Consider the following 17651-nt stretch of genomic DNA (forward strand, 5'->3'; position numbering starts at 1 on the left):
ATATTACTTCCTCTAAATTTATAAGGACGTGATTATTGAGATGTCAAATTATGTGACGAGTACAGTAAAGACGATGACTGCAGACATCGAGCGATGCTCTATGAAGGGAACGACGGCACATTTTTGCACTGTTTCTGGAGCCGATTTCACTCAACACCCATTCTCTCACGAGCAGCTGAATGAATAAATCACCTCCTCACATTTGTGGCGTGCTCTCATTGTCACACTGCACCATCACCGCCAATTATGCTGAACTATTTCCTCACTAAACCAGAGAGTATTTACAGGTCTACAAAGAGGAGAACAGGTGTGTTGGAATGCGCAGCTGAAAAACTCCAAATGAGTTTTAAAGAGATGAGGTTAACAGCTTTGAAAAGCTCCTTTCGTCTCACTGAATTATGCTAAGTGTTCACAAAACATTGGTCTAAATATAGGGCCAGAACATGCCGCAGATTAGCTCGCACAGTGATGGGTCTATAAGACGGCGGCACGGAGCTGTCTTCCCTCTTTGACTGGCACAGCTTTGAACCCCACAGCGAAAATTCATTCCACAGTGGGTATATATCTGCAAATGTGTGTCTCTGTATTAGCCTGACAGTGTATCTTGAACCAAGGCTTTTATTTTCCCCCCTGTATTCAGAAGGAATCTTACATTGGGCTGAAACTGTATTCACGTATGACACAGAGTGGACTAAGGTAGAATAAATATGATGCTTCTGTAGATTATTTTAGAGCGCGAGCACCCTCCTTTTGGCCGTTTGAAGGTATTAAAGGAAAAATTCATTTTGGCTCTCCTGGCTAACTATATCGCACGAGCTCAAAAGTGCTGAAAACATTCAACGGTTTGACACGCTCAAGTCCTGTTTCAGCAAAGACACCCGTGCTTTAATATTGGGAGTCTTGCCTTTGATGTGTGATCACACATGCGCATGCCTACCACTCACACACTCACGCAGGCACAATACATTTGCTGAGATAAAGTGACTGCAGTGTATGACCCATTTTGCAGAGGCAGGGCTTTGCTTTTATAATGATGGAGAGTGTGTGTGTGTGTGAACACTTGAGTGTATGAATGCATAACCACTATCTTACAGCAGGATGACGCTGCACAACAGGCTTTTAAATCTTGAAAAGGAAGTGCTAGGCTGGTTTCTTGTGAAAATGCTCCTGTCACACGTCCGATCATAATGCCGTTAGCCATACTTACTACTCTTCCCGCCGGGGGTTTCGGGCAAGCCAGTAGCTTCTGAAAGTACTCACAAATATCAAGAAAAGAGGAAGCATTATTTTCAGGCAAAAAAAATAAAAAATCTTGTGCATGGGGTGCGTTGTGCAATACACTTCATGTTCCCTAAGTGTGGCAACAAGCCTTGAAATCCCTAAGCATGCTTCTCAAGCAGTTAATAATCATTGTTTCATGGTGCTGGAGGAGCAAGCCGGAGATAATGCTCTGTATAGAGATAGCGCACTGCCTTATTTCTGCTGCCTCCTGTTAACACAAGAGACAAATGGAATGGGTGCATCGCCTTGGAGCCATCCAAATGAGGGTGTCTGCTGTGGAGTGAAGTGAAGTGAAGTGAAGGTGGAAGAGGAAGAAAAAAAAAAAGGGGGGGGGGGGCGGTGGCAGGCGAAGGGGGGCACAAGTGCCACAAAAATCAGGGAGCGGCTGCTCGACCCTCGCGGCGCATCACGGTTGCAGTCAAGTGAATGTGAAAACAAGAGAAAGCTTTGTGGAATATCGATTTAATGCCGCAGCCTGAGCAGGGGGAAGATGCGTGCTCCAGATTACACGCGCTCTATTTCCCACCCATACAGAATCTCCAGTTCCTTCTGTCTCCACAGAACCAGAGAGGGAGGCTGAGAGGATGCTCTTTTATGTCCCGTTGCCCTCCTTGAAGTCCAGCTGTGTAGAAAATCAATGTAGAAATGAAGAACGGGGCAGAACAACATAAATATGTAAAACATATCACACCGCCTTTGTGTCCATACACGTAGGAGAAAGTAATAGAGGACCTTTGTGCTCTTATAGCATTTTTTGCATCAATTAGCTCCAGGTGTCTTAAATAATAGTTTACTTTTTAGGAAAGTGAGAGTGAAGATTCATTTTGGGGTTTCTGCGGTGTTGAACATCAATGTGGGGCCTTGCTGAACTCTATTTGATCCTATTCTTTTTTCACTTTTTATTATTTGCGTCAGAACATTTGTGGCATTTCAGCTGGAACAGTATTGACTTTGTTAAGTAATGATGAATGAAATTCCTCGTGAATGTGCAGCACTTTGTTATGCAGGAAATTATCCACAAATTTATGCAACTAATTCAGATTACAGGGATACAAATTTGATTCTGTATTGCGCTGCTGTTCTTGCATCTGGTGGGGGTTATATGGATATCACATCAAAATGTGATAAAATCATGAGAAATAAGTGATGTGATATCTGGAAACATCCAGATCCAGTGAAAACAGCTCCCTGTTGGTGACTTTGGCAGTCATGTTGCTTTCTTACCTGTCGTCACTATGAAGACAACTTCGTGTTACATTTTCGCCCTCGGTTAATGTGCTAGTTGACGACCACTCAAAAAAAAAGAAAAAAAGAAAAGAAAGAAAGCTGACGTGTAGGCTCGCCACACATTTTCATACATTCCACTTTTATATAACGACGAAACAGAATGTGTGCGTTTCCCCTCCCTTCTATGACAAAAATCTTAAGAACAATTTGTTACTTATGCGCCCCCCCACCCTCTCTGTCTTCCAACCCCTCCCGCTGAAAATTATGAACACTGAGCCGCACTCACATTCTTGCGCACGGCCAAGCGAGGAGGCGCCTCCGCTCTCGTCCTGGGCCAATGGCGCACGCACTCCCCTTATCATACTTATCCCTGGCTGGCCAATGGGCGCCTCGAACACAGGCTCACATGACGCCTTTCTGTGCGCTCCCTGTCCTCTCAGCGCTCAATCCCAGCGAGTGCAGGCATCACTGAAGACCTGACACCGGCGGAATCGGACGTTCGCCGTCCTCGGCGGGACGCACCAGGTGTTGTGTTATGCAAACTTCACTGCCATCCGATGACGCTGTCACATCCCGTCGACGAGAATGACCCCTGGCTTTGTCTGAGGAGCACACTTGGCCGTCTCCAAAACGCAGAGTCACAGGGGCAAGACAATAACGCCCAGAAGTTATAGAAATGAATTGTAAGTATCGACAAAATTTTACTTCCCGTCTTCTATTCGCTTTAAAAAAAATACGATGATAACAATCCTGAAACTATTTTATTTTCTGTTTGTAGCCAACTTTGCTTTTTCTTGATTAAATTTTTGTTGTTTTTAGGATTTGCGATTGCATGTGCCACTTTTGCGCCGTTTTCTTTCTGTCCCTTTCTTTTGGTTTCCAAGCAGAATTAAATACATATTTTTTAAACCACTTCATAGTCTTATTTGACTTTACCTGATGCTCGGATGGTGTTTGACTTCGCTTATATTTCTCCTCTTTTGACGTTCTTTGCGCAGTCTGTGAATTTGCTCATTGTGAATGTGGGGCTGTCTCAGTGCAGGGCCATAGCATGAAATATAGATAAAAAGCACAGGGTAAACCCGCTGACCCCGGGCAGGCAGGCAGACAGACTGTGCAACCGGTCCGCACGGCTCAATGAGGACAATCGGGGGTGAGAGAGGGGAGGGAGAGCAGCAGAAGAAATAAATGGAGTACTTGAAGCGCACTGAAACAGCGCTGCACTTCACTTCAGCCCGCGGGGCAGGATAAGGGTGGATCTTCAGTAACGTGTTTTGTCTTTTCAAATGTGATTAAACAAAGAAAAATTATTTTAAAAAGTACTTAAAAAAAGGTAAATAATTATTGAAGAGGCTTTTTCTACTTAAATTCCAGCAAATTGAATTTCACATTCTGAGGTCACATCACTCATTGAACCCTTTTATTGATTGGAAATTAGGGGTGCTGGGGTCAGGTGGGGTGCAAAATTTATGTACAGGCAGGAGTCAAAGCAAAAAAAAAAAAAAACCCAAAAAGGTGCCTTCAGATTGTTTTTTGTGCTTTACGCCAAGGCAGGGGAAGGGAGGGAGAGAGTAGGGGACCGGGGCCATTTGATGTTTTCAAAAGGTTTCAGATGGCTTTAATTAGGACCTATAAAAATCTGTCTGCCCCGTTCTCTAAGGTAGCGCTGTGGAGTACCAGAAGGGAGGGGAACTGGCAGAGGAAGAAAAAAAAAGAAAGAAAGAAAGAAAAGCAAACCGACACAGAAAGTCGCTTCAGCAAAGGATCGTCTAATCAAATTTTTATAACCCTCCTCTTCTCTTCTCCCTGCTTCCCTCCCTTGCCTCCCGCCCTCCCTTCCTTGATGCTGGTGGTATGTAGGCAGCCCTCTTTGTCTGGCTGCTGTGTTATCCCCCCCCCCTCCATCCCCTACCCTCCACCAACCTCAAACTAACTATTGCCTACAGTTGGTCCGACCCCAGACACCTGAAGGCTAGACATAATGATCAAGAGAAGTTCCAGTCTGTCTGGAGCACAGCCAGTGGTGTTTAGGTTTTCTTCTTTTTCTCCTCCTCCTTTTTTTTCTTCTTCTGCTGGCGCTTCTTTTGCTTGCTCCTCATCCACAATCAGCTCACGCTATGTTTGAGAGTTTGCGTTGGTGTCTGTGTGTGTGTGTGGCTGGAGTTATGTTGGTTTTTTGCTGCTGTCACTGTGTAGCATATATGGATATTGGATTGACTGTGGGTGACTAACGGAGTTGCAGTCTCCGCGCTAAGGAGACATCAAAGACTTTTTCTGTGTTCTATTATATATGTGTGTGTGTGTGTGTGTGTGTGTGTGTGTGTGTGTGTCTTTAGCTATGCACCTATGTATATAAGGAGCAAGATTTCGGCTATGTTGATTGGTGAACATCCGGAAGTTTAAGTTCAAATAAGTTATATCACCTGGCTCTTTTAAAATTCATTACATCGATTGTGCTCGATCGCTGTTTTTCCTGTACCACCCAGAGGAATTCTGATGCAAAGCAAGATTTATTATTAATGAACAGGAACTGGGTCCTTTGATGTTAAAACAACAAACATAACATATAATTTCTGCATGATTATTCTATTTTTACCATCTCAAGGGCTTCAGACGAGGCTGCGAGACGTTGTTCATGGTTTCAGTTCTGCTGACTCGGTTGTCTAGTCACCGAGGTTATGACGAGGTAGCATCTGAAGTCTAGCAACATGAAATGCACAACTCCAATTAGAAGTTGGTGGAAGATATTTCAATAGATTAGATTAGATTAGATTAGATAGAACTTTATTAATCCCTCGGGTGGGTTCCTCTGGGAAATTCGATTTCCAAAAAAGCACAGCACCGACAGAAGTTACAGAGTTACAGAATATTATATATATATATATATATATATAATACACACACACACACACACACACACACACACACACACATATATATATATATATAAATACAGAGACAATATAAATAAAATATACGAAGGGGATAAATAGAATAAATAGGAATAAAAATAAAAATACAAGTGAATTGCACATTTCAAGTATTGAGTCTATTGCACTGTTGACTATTTACAAAAAGTATTGCACAAGGTATTGCACAGTGAGGTGAAGAGGCACTACAGCTTAGTTGTCCCCCCCTCCTTTGTCCTCCTGTTTCCCCTCCCTCTCCCCTCCAGGGAGGAGTTAAACAGTCTGATGGCGTGTGGGACAAAGGAGTTTTTAAGTCTGTTAGTTCTTGTCTTGGGGAGAAGCAACCTGTCACTGAACAGACTCTTCTGGTTGTTTATGGCCGTGTGCAGAGGATGTCTGGCATTGTCCATAATGTCCATCATAATGTCCATCAATATCTCTATATCTTTGACACAGTCATTTATGGAAGTGTCTTCCTTTTGCATGTCTTTGTTTTGTCGATGTGCGGTGGTTAGGGATTATATGGCGCGGCTTATAACTGGATAATGAGCTAGCTCGCTTTATGGAAAATGGCTGGTTGAAGTCTTTGTTGGGCATCAGTGGAGATTGTGGTTGAATGCGGCACTTTTGAGTTGTTTTTCCCATTTTTGATGAAGTTGTTTGTGAGAACATTATCCCTTTTAGAAGCTGGACTGGCTCTAAGAGCAATGTAATCTCCCCAAATGTGACATTTTGAGGAGCAAGTGCCTGTAAAATGTACACACAGTTTTCAGCTGAAATCCTGCTACTTGTCTGTGTGTGTGTTTTCTGAAAGCCGACTGTGTATTGTGGAATCAAGAAGATTGAGGTTGCCTCTTCTTTCGCCACCAGCCTTTTTGAAGAGGGAAGTAATAAAAAGCTCAATGGGTGCAACAGGCTGTTCTTCCCGCCCTCGTTTTGAAGCTGTCTACCTGGAGATGAATAGGAGGCCCTTTGTAATGAAAGGGGAGAAGAGAACATTTTATTGAAGGCTCTGGATGCAGGAGGATGCACTATAGCTTGTAGATGGCGCATTTGTGTCAGGTTACACAGTTGTACTGCCCACCAAACAATGATTTATTGACATATGAATAATTATTATTTAAGATTCTTCACGGGGGTACAATTTCCTCGACATATCAACATGATGATCACGACTGATGGAAATCTATTAAGCCCCAAGTAGGTGAAAGGAGTATTATGTAAACATTATCAAATGATTTAGTTAAATCCTGCTTGAGCACCTTACCTGACAATGACGCCGGAGAACCACAAAGCCACAGAGTTTTCGGTAACCACCTTTATGTGTGAAGGAGTGAAGTCACAGTCAAAAATGGCGGAGTCATTCAATTACCGGCGTCCCCTTTCCTGGGAAAAGTCCCGAGTTGCGAAGAGGTTAATTGTTTTCGAATCTCCATCTGAGGGGAGAAAATGGGTGAACGGGAGGGATAATTGAGCTGCTGATAGTTGAGTGGGTTATGGATTACTGTGCTTTTCTACAGCAGAAAAAGGGAGGCGACCAGGAGGGGAAGGGGGGAGAAAGAAAAGGGAAGGAAGCGGTGTGAAAGGCCCGTGTTATGCGATGCAGCCGCAGGGGTCGTCTGGCCCTTCTTGGGAAGAGGAGAACTTCAATCCTGTTTAACCCGTGAGGTGACCCTTGGCCCCTCGCATACTCCCGCCTGCACCAGGTGCAAGCCCTCACTGCTGGCAGCTCATGCACACACTGCAAACTAATTTTTCACACACTCTGCAAGCACTGGGGGAGAAGCCATATGAAAATGTGGATCCCTTTTCACCTTTCCACCCCCCCAAGCTTCTTTTTCTTCATGCCATTCTATTGTCAGGGGTTAAAGTTACAACCAGGATGGGAGGGGGGTAGCTAGAGCCCATCTTTCTTTCTCCTCTTGTAAAATGTGTTATAACTAAGAAAACGGGAGCCAAGATGATTCGACGTGATGTAATAATAATCACAAGAGTGTTAATCAGAGGGATGTCATGTATAATTACTGCAGTGTTTGATAACACCGCAGCAACCACCTCGGGCCATTAGCGAAAGTTTCCTGTTATTATTAATGGGCGTTAATAAAATACAAGAAAACCAGCATGGAGCAAGCCCTTTGCATGGCCCACTGGTTACAACACTGTAAGGTTAACGAACCAATTTACATACTTCCAGCTACCGTCTGGGTGAAGTGACAAGGCAGACGCTCCCTACTCTGTGCTGTTGCGTTATGATGTTCAATATGGAGGAATGTGTCAAGTCTGAGTCTGTTTCTTGATTGTGAAGTGAAAATCAGTGCTGTAGAATCTGAGGTGGCTGCTTTTGTTGTACGTGTTTAATTTTATTTGAACCCATTTACACATAGCTGAGCAAATGTTGTCAATTGTACCCCCAATCTCTTATCTTTTGGAGGGGAAAAAACAAAACGGTGTGAGTGGTGTCTTCTTGGCTTCAGGCAATGAGAGTCTTGACAGGGGCGAGCCGCAAAAATCACTAAAGATGATGCTGGAGACTGGGAGGAAAAGAGGATTAGTATCTGTCCACCATTCTACTATTTTCATCTGGGCGATCACATTACAAATAGAGCCTTCTCCAAGCACAGGAACAAAATGAGGTCTGTTGGTGATCAATAAAGCAGTGTGAAAGCAGAGGGATGTTATTAAAAAAAAAGAAATCAAAGGCTCTGGCTGGCATGGCCATCATCTCGACCAGTCTGCTGGAATCAGATAAGGGAATGGGGCCTTGCAGGATGGGATGTTTGGCCCCTGGGCAGCTTGAGATGACGAATATCCCTGCCACCGGCACCCATTGCAGACTGATTCCATCTGCAAATGGGCAAAATCAAAATGTTTTAGGATCTTTCTGGCGTCTCTAAGATATTGTAATTGTGAAAGAAAGGCCGTAGGTAAAGATGAGTAAATAGGGACCCAGTGTTTAATCCCAGTGCTGGATGTTCGGGAGAAACTACGCAGTTATTGCTGTAACTCCGCTATTGTCCTCCATTGGCTGATGGCTTTTTACCTCATGCTTCACTTACATGATTTAAAGAATATATAATCACGGCTGTTTTCCGATGACAGTGTGTCAGAGCTGGTGCGAGTGTTCGTCTCAGATTAGCTCTTTGTGCCACGAGGAGAGAGGATAGGCAGGGTGTGGGGTGGCGGAGCGGGGCACAATACCTCCACAATCCCAGTTGAAAGAAATCATTTGCACAATTTTATGAAAGCGGTATTTGTCCGGTTGGATGGTTCTATCAAAGCCCAACAGCCACGGTGGAACGTGATTTTTTAAAAAAAATGACATGGTGAGCTACAAAGCCGGCAACATGTCGGGTTACAGTCATTTCTCAGCTGAACGCTCTCCAGGTAAATGCAGATAATGCGCTCTCGAGTTTCTCTTTCTCTTTCTTTAAGAAGTCTCATTTCTACAGATGGCTCTGAGCTGACACCGTAGCTGCCAGAGCTTCTGTTCTCAGAGCTAAGCTTGCACAAAATTTATGTAGTGAAGATGAAAAGACATCATGGCTACACACTCTACGCCTGTAAATTAATCCCTGGAAAAACTAACTTGGAAAAGCAATGAGTTTCTTGTTCTTACAGTATTATCAAAGCCCTTTCCCCCCCTGTACTCACGCCACAGATGCTCTTTATCTAAAACACTTCACAGTCTCACTTTTAAGACTTTTCAGTTTGAATAAGATGGTAGTAAACTTTCATGAGAAAGGTAAGTGTGCAGCAGATGTAACTAGATGAAGCGTGTCATTTCTTTGGAATTTGTTGTTCACTTGCAGTCATAAAAGATGACTGGCTTCTGCCCCTGTTTGTCTTCAGTTTCAGAACCCCCCTCCCCATCCCCAACCCACCTCCCTGCAGCATTTCCTGGTGACTCACTTCTCTTCGAGCCATTTATGCTTACAAACTTTGTGAGGATGAACCACGCAATTCTTGCGTTTTATTGTCCACGAGGGACCATTGGGCATAATGAAGTTCTGTTTCCCAGCTTGAGTTTGGGAGGCTCATGATTACAAATGCTCCTCTCATTGTCTCCCATCATCTCCTCCCTAATTGAAGACAATATAACGAGACAATGGGGTCTCGCTCATCACTCTGCGTCAATGGCATGCTCTATGGAACGTGCCAGTCTGTTAAAAGCGCGGTAGTGGAGGTGGGCGGCACACATGTGGATGGATACTTGAATGTGCATGAGCTTGTTTAATTTGGACCAAGAAGAAGATGGACAATTAAACTACAGCTCCCAGTGGGGCTGTTCATTTTGGTCAGCTTCCCCACGTCATGGCTGCCTGCCCTTGTAAACGCTCCTGGATGTGTCTGGGTTCATGCCTTGGGAGGGGGGAGTTGGGTTTGTGGGCGGGAAGGTCTGTCTCTGGAGGGTTGTCTCAGACGATTAGGACAGCCAAGTGAAGAGAGTCCCTGAGAGCCTGGCCCCCTTCACCTCCCTAATATACTCTGAATAAGTTTGTCTATACCGTGCGTTTGTTGTGGTGATGGAGGCGGGTGGGGGTCGTGTCTGGCCATGGTTTAGTAGTGTTTGTCATCTGCCCCCTTGAGGCCTCTATCGGCTTCTTTGTCTGAGTGTCAGACGTGCAATGTCAAACGCACAATGTGCCTGTGCAATCAGGGCGTATTGGGTTAGGACGTGACACTGGAATTCATCTTCTTTTTTTCAGTGTTGACAAAAGTCAACTTACTATTTCTCCCATTAGTTGTTTTTTTTTCTTAATATACAATTTTATGCTTACTTTATGGACAAAAATCCACAATTCACCCAAATACTGATATAAAACCACTTCATAACAGCTGCCGCGTCAGATTTTTTCCCCCCTCCGTTCTTTACTTACATAACGCATTTTTAATGTATTTCTGTAAATGACTTGCAAGACATAGATATAAAGGGACTACGAGGATATTCTCAGAATATTATCAGTTAGAAGCATATTGTTATGAGTAAACAGTTGGCTTTGTTATGAGTCACTGAAGATAAAAAGGGAAAAAAATTGCTATGTTAAAATGGTGCACGGTTCGGAAAAAACTCTTTACGGCTTTTTTTTTGCCCCTACTAATTTGAACAATAAGGTGTTATGCTTTTTTTCCCTTTTCCCCACCACTCTTAATCTTGATTTTATGTGTGGTTTCTTGAAAAGCCAACTGAGAGATGAAGGAGAGCTGATGCAAGCCTAGTTGACGCTGTTGTTTCGGTAACTTTTAGAATTTGCGGTATTCGAAAAAGATAAATTGAAAAGTCTCGATTCATAAAAAAGCAATCTGTGTTATGTCTAAAAGCATTAGCAGAATTTCCTTTGAATCGAGGCTTAACACTCGCTTCATAGCTGTTCATACAAACAGTCCTATTGTTTGGTGGCTACACACATAATCTGGAGACCAGTTTAGTGGTCTCAAAGGTGTCTCTATGGTTTCACACAGTGCATCTCTGTATGAAATTTGGAAGAAAGATTCATTCATCTCAGCACAATGACTAACATAGAGGGCACTGAGTCCCAGCCAAATATCACAAGTTACATTGAAAACAAACAAAATGGCCTTGCTGTATACTGAGGAGACAAAACGTCCCAATGACTGATAACAGCTCTGCAGGATTTGGGCGCTGTGGGAGAAATGGCCTCTGTGGCTTTGCATTCAAGTCATTTGGCCATTTGGAGCACCAGGAAATGACACGCATTCCTCATTCCCAGTACCAAAATAAACTCAAATCTAGCTTCCTGCTATTTGTACACAATTACTTTTTCAAATTTCATTGATAATGACTTTGTTAGAAAATGTGAAATTGATGCAAAACACTGGTCTTGTGATTAAGAGTTATTATTTCCAGACAGCTTTCTACCATAACATAATGTTCTGCAATATATATAGTTGTATGGTTCAGTAGTAAACTGATATGAATGGTTGTACAAATCTACTGTATCTTAATAGAGTGACAGAAGATGCTCAACATTGAACAAAAGCAATCATGCTGACTGTGGGAAACGTTTTGGTTTTCTAACGTAAAGCCTGCAACTCGGTCTGACTCAACACGGGACCCTGCAATGACTAATCACATGACAACTTAACGTTGCTTCAAATGTGCACGTTGTAAGAGTGTACCTTCCTGCTCTGCAGATGAGTAAATGCATCAGGAGTTTTGATGACACCCAGCAAGCTGTTCTTGATCACTTTAGCCAATGCAAGCTTTACACAAGTGGCAGTTTTAGGCATCTCTTCCGTTTGTGTGCATTTGACAGAAAAAAAAGCTTAAAAATCTGCCTAACCTGATTTTGGAAGCTTGAACATTTTACACTTTATTTGACTGCGCCTTAAGGTGTATTAAACCCATTTTGCATAAAGATTTTTTTATATCTATAACAGGGTGTAAATAAACACAACAGTGGCAATTAAGGTGTGTGTTTCTGAGCAGTTATGTGTTTGTGTGTAACTGTTATCTAGGGCTCAAACTGACCAATAGGGAGATTTTCTTTGGCACTCCTCCTGTATCCCCCTGAAGATGAGGGAGAAGAGTTGTGATACCAAAAAGCTGCTATTTATTCTATGTAATCTGACATACATGTTAGACCTCCAAAATCAGATATCCCTCCAGGCTCTTGAAGTGATGAGAAAATAATGCAATTTATTAGAATAATGCTTACACAAAAACAAATGTAATAACTCCTTTGTTTATTTCCTTCCCTCTAACTTTTTTTCCCATTGGAGGTAGAAGAAGGCAAATCCAGTGTTGATGATCTCTATGTGGGCAGGAAGCCTTGAAGGTTTGCATCATGTCTGCCACGTTCTACCCGAGGGCATTCCAGCTTTCTTACACGCTGAAATTTGCACACACACAAACACACGACGCTTGCGCACGCAAGCTACCGTTTTCCCTCACAGCGCAGCAGGAGTCTGTCTTCATCTGTCCTATTGATTAATGAAGCAGGCGCAGCGGGTGTCGGAGAGAGGCAGGAGCCTAGATCAAGGCTGTGAGCTGCATCACTGGCATAGTCACGCCACACAAGTGCACGCGCACAGGCGCTCGTACGCACACATTAGCACGCACTTTTGCTGTCTCTGTCATGTTCTCTCTGTGTCTGTCACAGCAGACACCGTAGACACAGGCGGCCGTGACACACATGCATACTGAGAGACATGACACACTTGTCATTATAGCTCACAGATACGCCACACACAAATTCGCTCACACACACTCGCTCAATGAATTAACGTGGCTTGGCTGTGCCGGTCGCCTAAGCTGGAAAGGCGTTTTCTATAAACATAATGTTTGTAGATTAGTTGGGGTTAATGATCCACAGCCTGTGTGTGTGTGTGCGCACATGTGGGTTTTTGGCTAAGTGTAAAAGGTACTGCTCTACTGTGCTGTCTCCCTCACTTCCAAATGAGACATCCCCCAGGCACCATTACAAGAGCAGTATTTATGCTATTAGGAAACTGGGTTTGCAGCTCCAGCAGTGGTACCAGAATGAAACGGCTAAAATTATGTCTCAACTAACCTCACTGGGCAGGGCCACTATTTTCTTTGCATAAATGAGAAATTGCGCATTGTGTACTTAGAGGCTATTTTTAAAAATGCCCTGTTGGAATATCATGCGCATTATTTCTTAGCCGCATAAATGCAAAAGCCAAGGAACAGAGCCGTTTTTCTTCTTACCCGCAAGCATTGGTTCATTCAGAGTAGAAATAAAGATCACAACTTCTCTTTTCTATTTTTACTTTGTGTTTTAAAATTAGCCTCACTGTTCAAACCAGAAATAGACCTTTTGTAAAGGCTTTCTGTAAATTGGGATTGGTGGATTCACTGAGGGTGTGGTCCCTTCCAGCCAACCTTCCTTTTTTCTCACAAATGGTCTCTTCTGCAATGCCAAATGGACAGATAAATAAGAGCAAATGACTGTCAGGCCCCTACAAATTTTTTTATTTACGTCCCCCCCCCCCCCCCCCCCCCCTTTCCCAAACCTGCGCTTATCCGCCTTCGCTCCCTCCCCTTTCTCTTCCCTGGCGTTCCTGTTGAGGCATGCCTCCATCCCGGCCAACCAGCATCATTCAGGTCAGGGTGAGGGGGCAAAAAGAGACGAGGGGAGGAGGACAAACAAAGGAGCACTGTTACTGCCATACTAGAGAGCCGACACCAGACTGGAGGGGTGTGGTTGGAGGGGTACAGACGGAGAGAGAGAGTGTGACTGAGGAGGTTTATCATTAAGAAAAGAGATTAAAATGAATGGGAGGGGAGCAGGGGTGTCTGCTCTGTTCACAGTAATAAAGAGGACAAGCAGTGCCAGTCTTTTTTTTTCTACACACACATTTGGCACAATCTTAGCTGTGTGTGTTTGTGTGTGAGTGAGTGAGAGAGAGTGTGATAGGGGAGGGATGGGGGTGCATTGTTTTCTGGCTATTGTACAATATTTGCTTAACCCTCATGTTTTATCTGTGCAGCTGCATGCTACAAATGAGATGCAGAAAAGAGTGTGTGCATGTGCACAATAGTGGCTGTCACAGCTGTTAGCAATTTCATCACACACATGCACGCAAACAGATTTTTTTTTTTTACAATGCTTGTATAAGTAGTACAGCTTAAAAAAATCTAAATGTAACAATTGCAGGTCAAACAAGTCAAGCCGAGGAGAGGAAAGATGAAATAGACAAAGTTAGACAAACTGTTAGTGGCTAAAACGATCGTCATTGTCATCATCATTGCATGGCTCTTCTCTTCCACTGGTTGCCAGTCAGTGTTTCCTGACCCCAACTTGAACCTCATTTCCATTTGCACTGATCTTTCTGCTGAGTTCAGTATATCTCTTTTCTTCTGGGTTTTTCTTTTGTTCGGTTACTCAACACTTTGGAATTCCACATCACAAAACATATCTCGACTTCAAACACTTGCAGTTTTTAGGTCGTGAACTGAACCGATTTCTAATCACTTATCTTGTTCTTTAAATTCGCTGTATGCCATGAGTAAGAAAATGGTTACAGATAACTCAATTACACGCGAAAGCTGGTACTCCATAAGGCCCGTCTGCTTTGTGGAGAGTTTTATTTATTTATGGGTTTTGGGATTTTTTTTGAGTAGGCTCCATTCCAGTGAAACAGTTTCTTAACTGTTCGTATGCACTTTGTTTTTCTTCTTTTGCTCCGTCAGGTCGGGAAAAGAGCTGGAATGAGAAGAGGGGTGCTCACAGCGTTAGCCATCGATGCAGAGTGAAGGAGCGGGTAGAGGAGCAAAAAAGACAAGTGAAAGAGGTAAGGGAGCTCAGTTTACTCTGGAGGGGGGTTATATATTGTCTTGTCTTTGTATCTGTTACCTTTTCATTCAGTTGCCTGAGTCAGCTGTGCACCTGGGGTGAGTTTGATGTTTGCATGTTTTTGTGAGTTGTTTGAATGTGTCTGTTGTATGTATGTATGTGCGTGCATGTGTCCCTGGTGTCAGACCCCAGCCACCATTTGAAGAACACATCATCCTGTCTGAGTCATCAACTGCCTCCCGATCTTCATTCCCGTCTTTATCTTTTTTTCCTCTAATGATCGTTGCTCTCTGCTGATGAGAAACCCACCAGCACATCTGTGTATACTGATATTTATTTTAGGAATGAATCTCTCAGAAAAGTAGAAACTTCCTGAAAATGTTGTTTGTACCTATTAATAGTAAAAAAAAAAGTATTTTCTTAAAATTCTACAACTATTTAAAAATCAATGTCTATTTGTATGAAGGAACCATTTCGATCCGCACTGAAGAAAGGTTTCGTGGAATTACAAAGCCTCTTGCGCCGCATTTCCATTTCACGCCGTGCAGATTTGACTCTTTCTCTTCAGCGGCCATTAGACTAAACAGTCCTCTTTTCAGGGATGCCACCTTCGCCGTCTTAACTGCGTTTCAGCTGTTCCCGAAGTGAGCAGCCTCTCGGAGAGTAATCTTCTCACCCTCTCTGTGTGAGGCTGAAGGCAGCACTAAATCATTTTCCACCATGCAGTCATGGACAGAATGGCTGCCACCATGCACAGATAGGGGGATGGTTAGAGAGGAGAGGCGCCGAGAGGAAAAAGAAAATGTTGTTTTTCTCAGTTCTTGCCATCCTCTCTTCTGATGAGACTCTCTCTTCTCTTCTACATCAGTCTTCCACCCAGACTTTACAATAGCAATGTGTGAATTGTCTTCCAGTATTTATGTATCTAGTCCATTTTTTTCTTATTATTTTTAGAAAGGGAAGATCCATATTACTTGAGATGTATATGAGGATTTTTACCCGCCACTATTGGTACTATTACATTTACTGTCCTTGATTTCATTTATCTTTTCGGTAATTGGTTGAATTGGAGGGAACTGAACCTGGAAATCTTCTGGAATTGGGGGTTAATGTGTGTGCCCTTCCAATAAAAAACTATTTCTCCACTCATCATATTGCCTTGTCCAGCAAAGGGATCACCATTTTAACATTACCTATCAAAAAGGTTCCTTACAAAAGGCAAAAAATTCAATTCAGAATGCTTCACTTCATTTCACGTCAGCCTGATCCACCTTCTCTCTGATCTCTCTCTCTTAGTTGCTCTTACCTATTTCTCCTAACTCCTTTTGGTTCTTTCCTTGTTGAATTGTGTCACTTGTGTAGCTCTTCCATTCGAGCTCGCACTGCTGCTCTGACCTGATCTATTTTCTACAACCACCACCATTTTAAAGGACAGGATATGATGATGAGGATAATTTTGAAAGCTATTAGTTCGAATAGTTAAGGGGGGTAGAGCGTTGGTTTAAATAAATGGGAAGCTTTCCTCCAAGCGGTCGTCGGAATTCCAACAGTAATCAGTTGTAATTATTGCGCTTCCTTACTTTTTACATGTCTGTCCAAATCACTCCAGCTGGACCAGAACAAAGTGCTTTAAAATGGAAGTGGTTTTGAAGCTGTTTCAAGAAGGAACATTATTCTTCTGATGGATGTGCTACGCATTAACCATCTGGGATTTTGAGGGAAACGCCATTGTTTTAGGTTACTGGTCAAATGATGCAAGGAAGAAAGAGAGGAAAAAGGTGAAGGATGTTTTAAGCAAATATCCAGACATGCCACTACCCCCCCCCCCCCTCTTTCTTTTTTTCTTTCCTACCAAGTGTGTCTGCCCTCTGCTTCTGTGGAATAGGACCTTTCAGGAGCAGCCGAGTCTATCTAAGCTGGCTTTAAAAGCCGCAGGACAAGCACCAGCATGGTTCTCTGTCAGTGTCCATTTGTGTATAAGGAGGTGGGCTGCCACAGTGTGTCACAAGGTTTCATATTTCAAATATATGAACGAGAGAATGATGGCCAAATGAGTCACTCCGTCATGTCATATTGATTCAACGCAGGACTCTGGGACAGAGCGAGTAATTGTCAGTTTCACACTCACGCAAAATAATCAACACATGATGGACAATAGTTTGCAGCGGTGCGGGGAGGTGAGGGGCTTGGACACACTGCGTCGGAGGCGACCATGAAAGCCTAACAGACAAGTGTCGAAAATGGGACCATTTTTATCCACACAAAGAACTCCTCAAAACAACTTGCTCTTTTTTTAAAACCATAGACACCCCGTCACCAATAAAACGTAATATGAGGAGAATTCTGAGGATTCGAATGAGAGCCTTTATTGAGTTTTAATGGAGAATGCTGTTTCAAAATGGATGGATGGATGAAAGATTGATTGGGGGGTGATGATCAGGCAGAAATGGATAAAAATTAAAACAAAAGAGGGTGAGAAGATGGAACAAGAAACAAGACAGGAAGAGGTTGCTGGAGAAATGTCAAAGCAAGCATGGAGAGTCCAAAAGTAGACAAGAAGTAAAGAACTGGGGGGGGGGGGTGTCCGGGGGCAATGCGGCAGTGCCTCTAATGTCTTTATAAGGTCATAAAATCCTCCACTTCCTGGCCTCTCTAATTGTGAAGAATGGGATGGAGGTGGAGGGGAAGTCTCAACTCTACCTGCCTACTAAATGAGTCCCCTAAATCTGCTCTTGGCCTTGGGAGCTTTCTATAGGATCGCTATGCCAGCAACATGGATGCAGAGGGGGATGATTTCTGAGAAAGTCTATGTTCTGATAGTCTTTATTGCTCTTCTCTTTAAGATTAAGATAGAGAAAGACAATGTAGAGAAATGCAAAGGAAGAAAGAGTGAGTAAAGTACTGCAGCCTGTTTTAATGATCTTTGGAGATGCGTTGGAAGGAGGGTTCGAAGAAA

The 17651-nt window shown here is 43.2% G+C and overlaps 1 long non-coding RNA gene across 1 annotated transcript in view; it reads left to right on the forward strand.

Moving 5' to 3' along the window:
- The first annotated feature begins 2969 nt into the window (after nucleotides 1–2969).
- LOC147313583 (uncharacterized) overlaps nucleotides 2970–17651 on the forward strand; it is a 29097-nt gene continuing 14415 nt past the window's right edge. The window contains exons 1-2 of the long non-coding RNA XR_015124952.1: nucleotides 2970–3191; nucleotides 14593–14693. This is a non-coding gene — a long non-coding RNA (uncharacterized LOC147313583). The remainder of the gene's footprint in view (nucleotides 3192–14592; nucleotides 14694–17651) is intronic.

This window comes from Aulonocara sp. 'chitande type north' Nkhata Bay, linkage group LG15 (assembly GCF_057382095.1).
Source record: "Aulonocara sp. 'chitande type north' Nkhata Bay isolate Kocher_YH1m ecotype deep benthic linkage group LG15, A_spYH_male_GT1.1, whole genome shotgun sequence".
NCBI classification, from domain to species: Eukaryota; Metazoa; Chordata; class Actinopteri; order Cichliformes; family Cichlidae; genus Aulonocara; species Aulonocara sp. 'chitande type north' Nkhata Bay.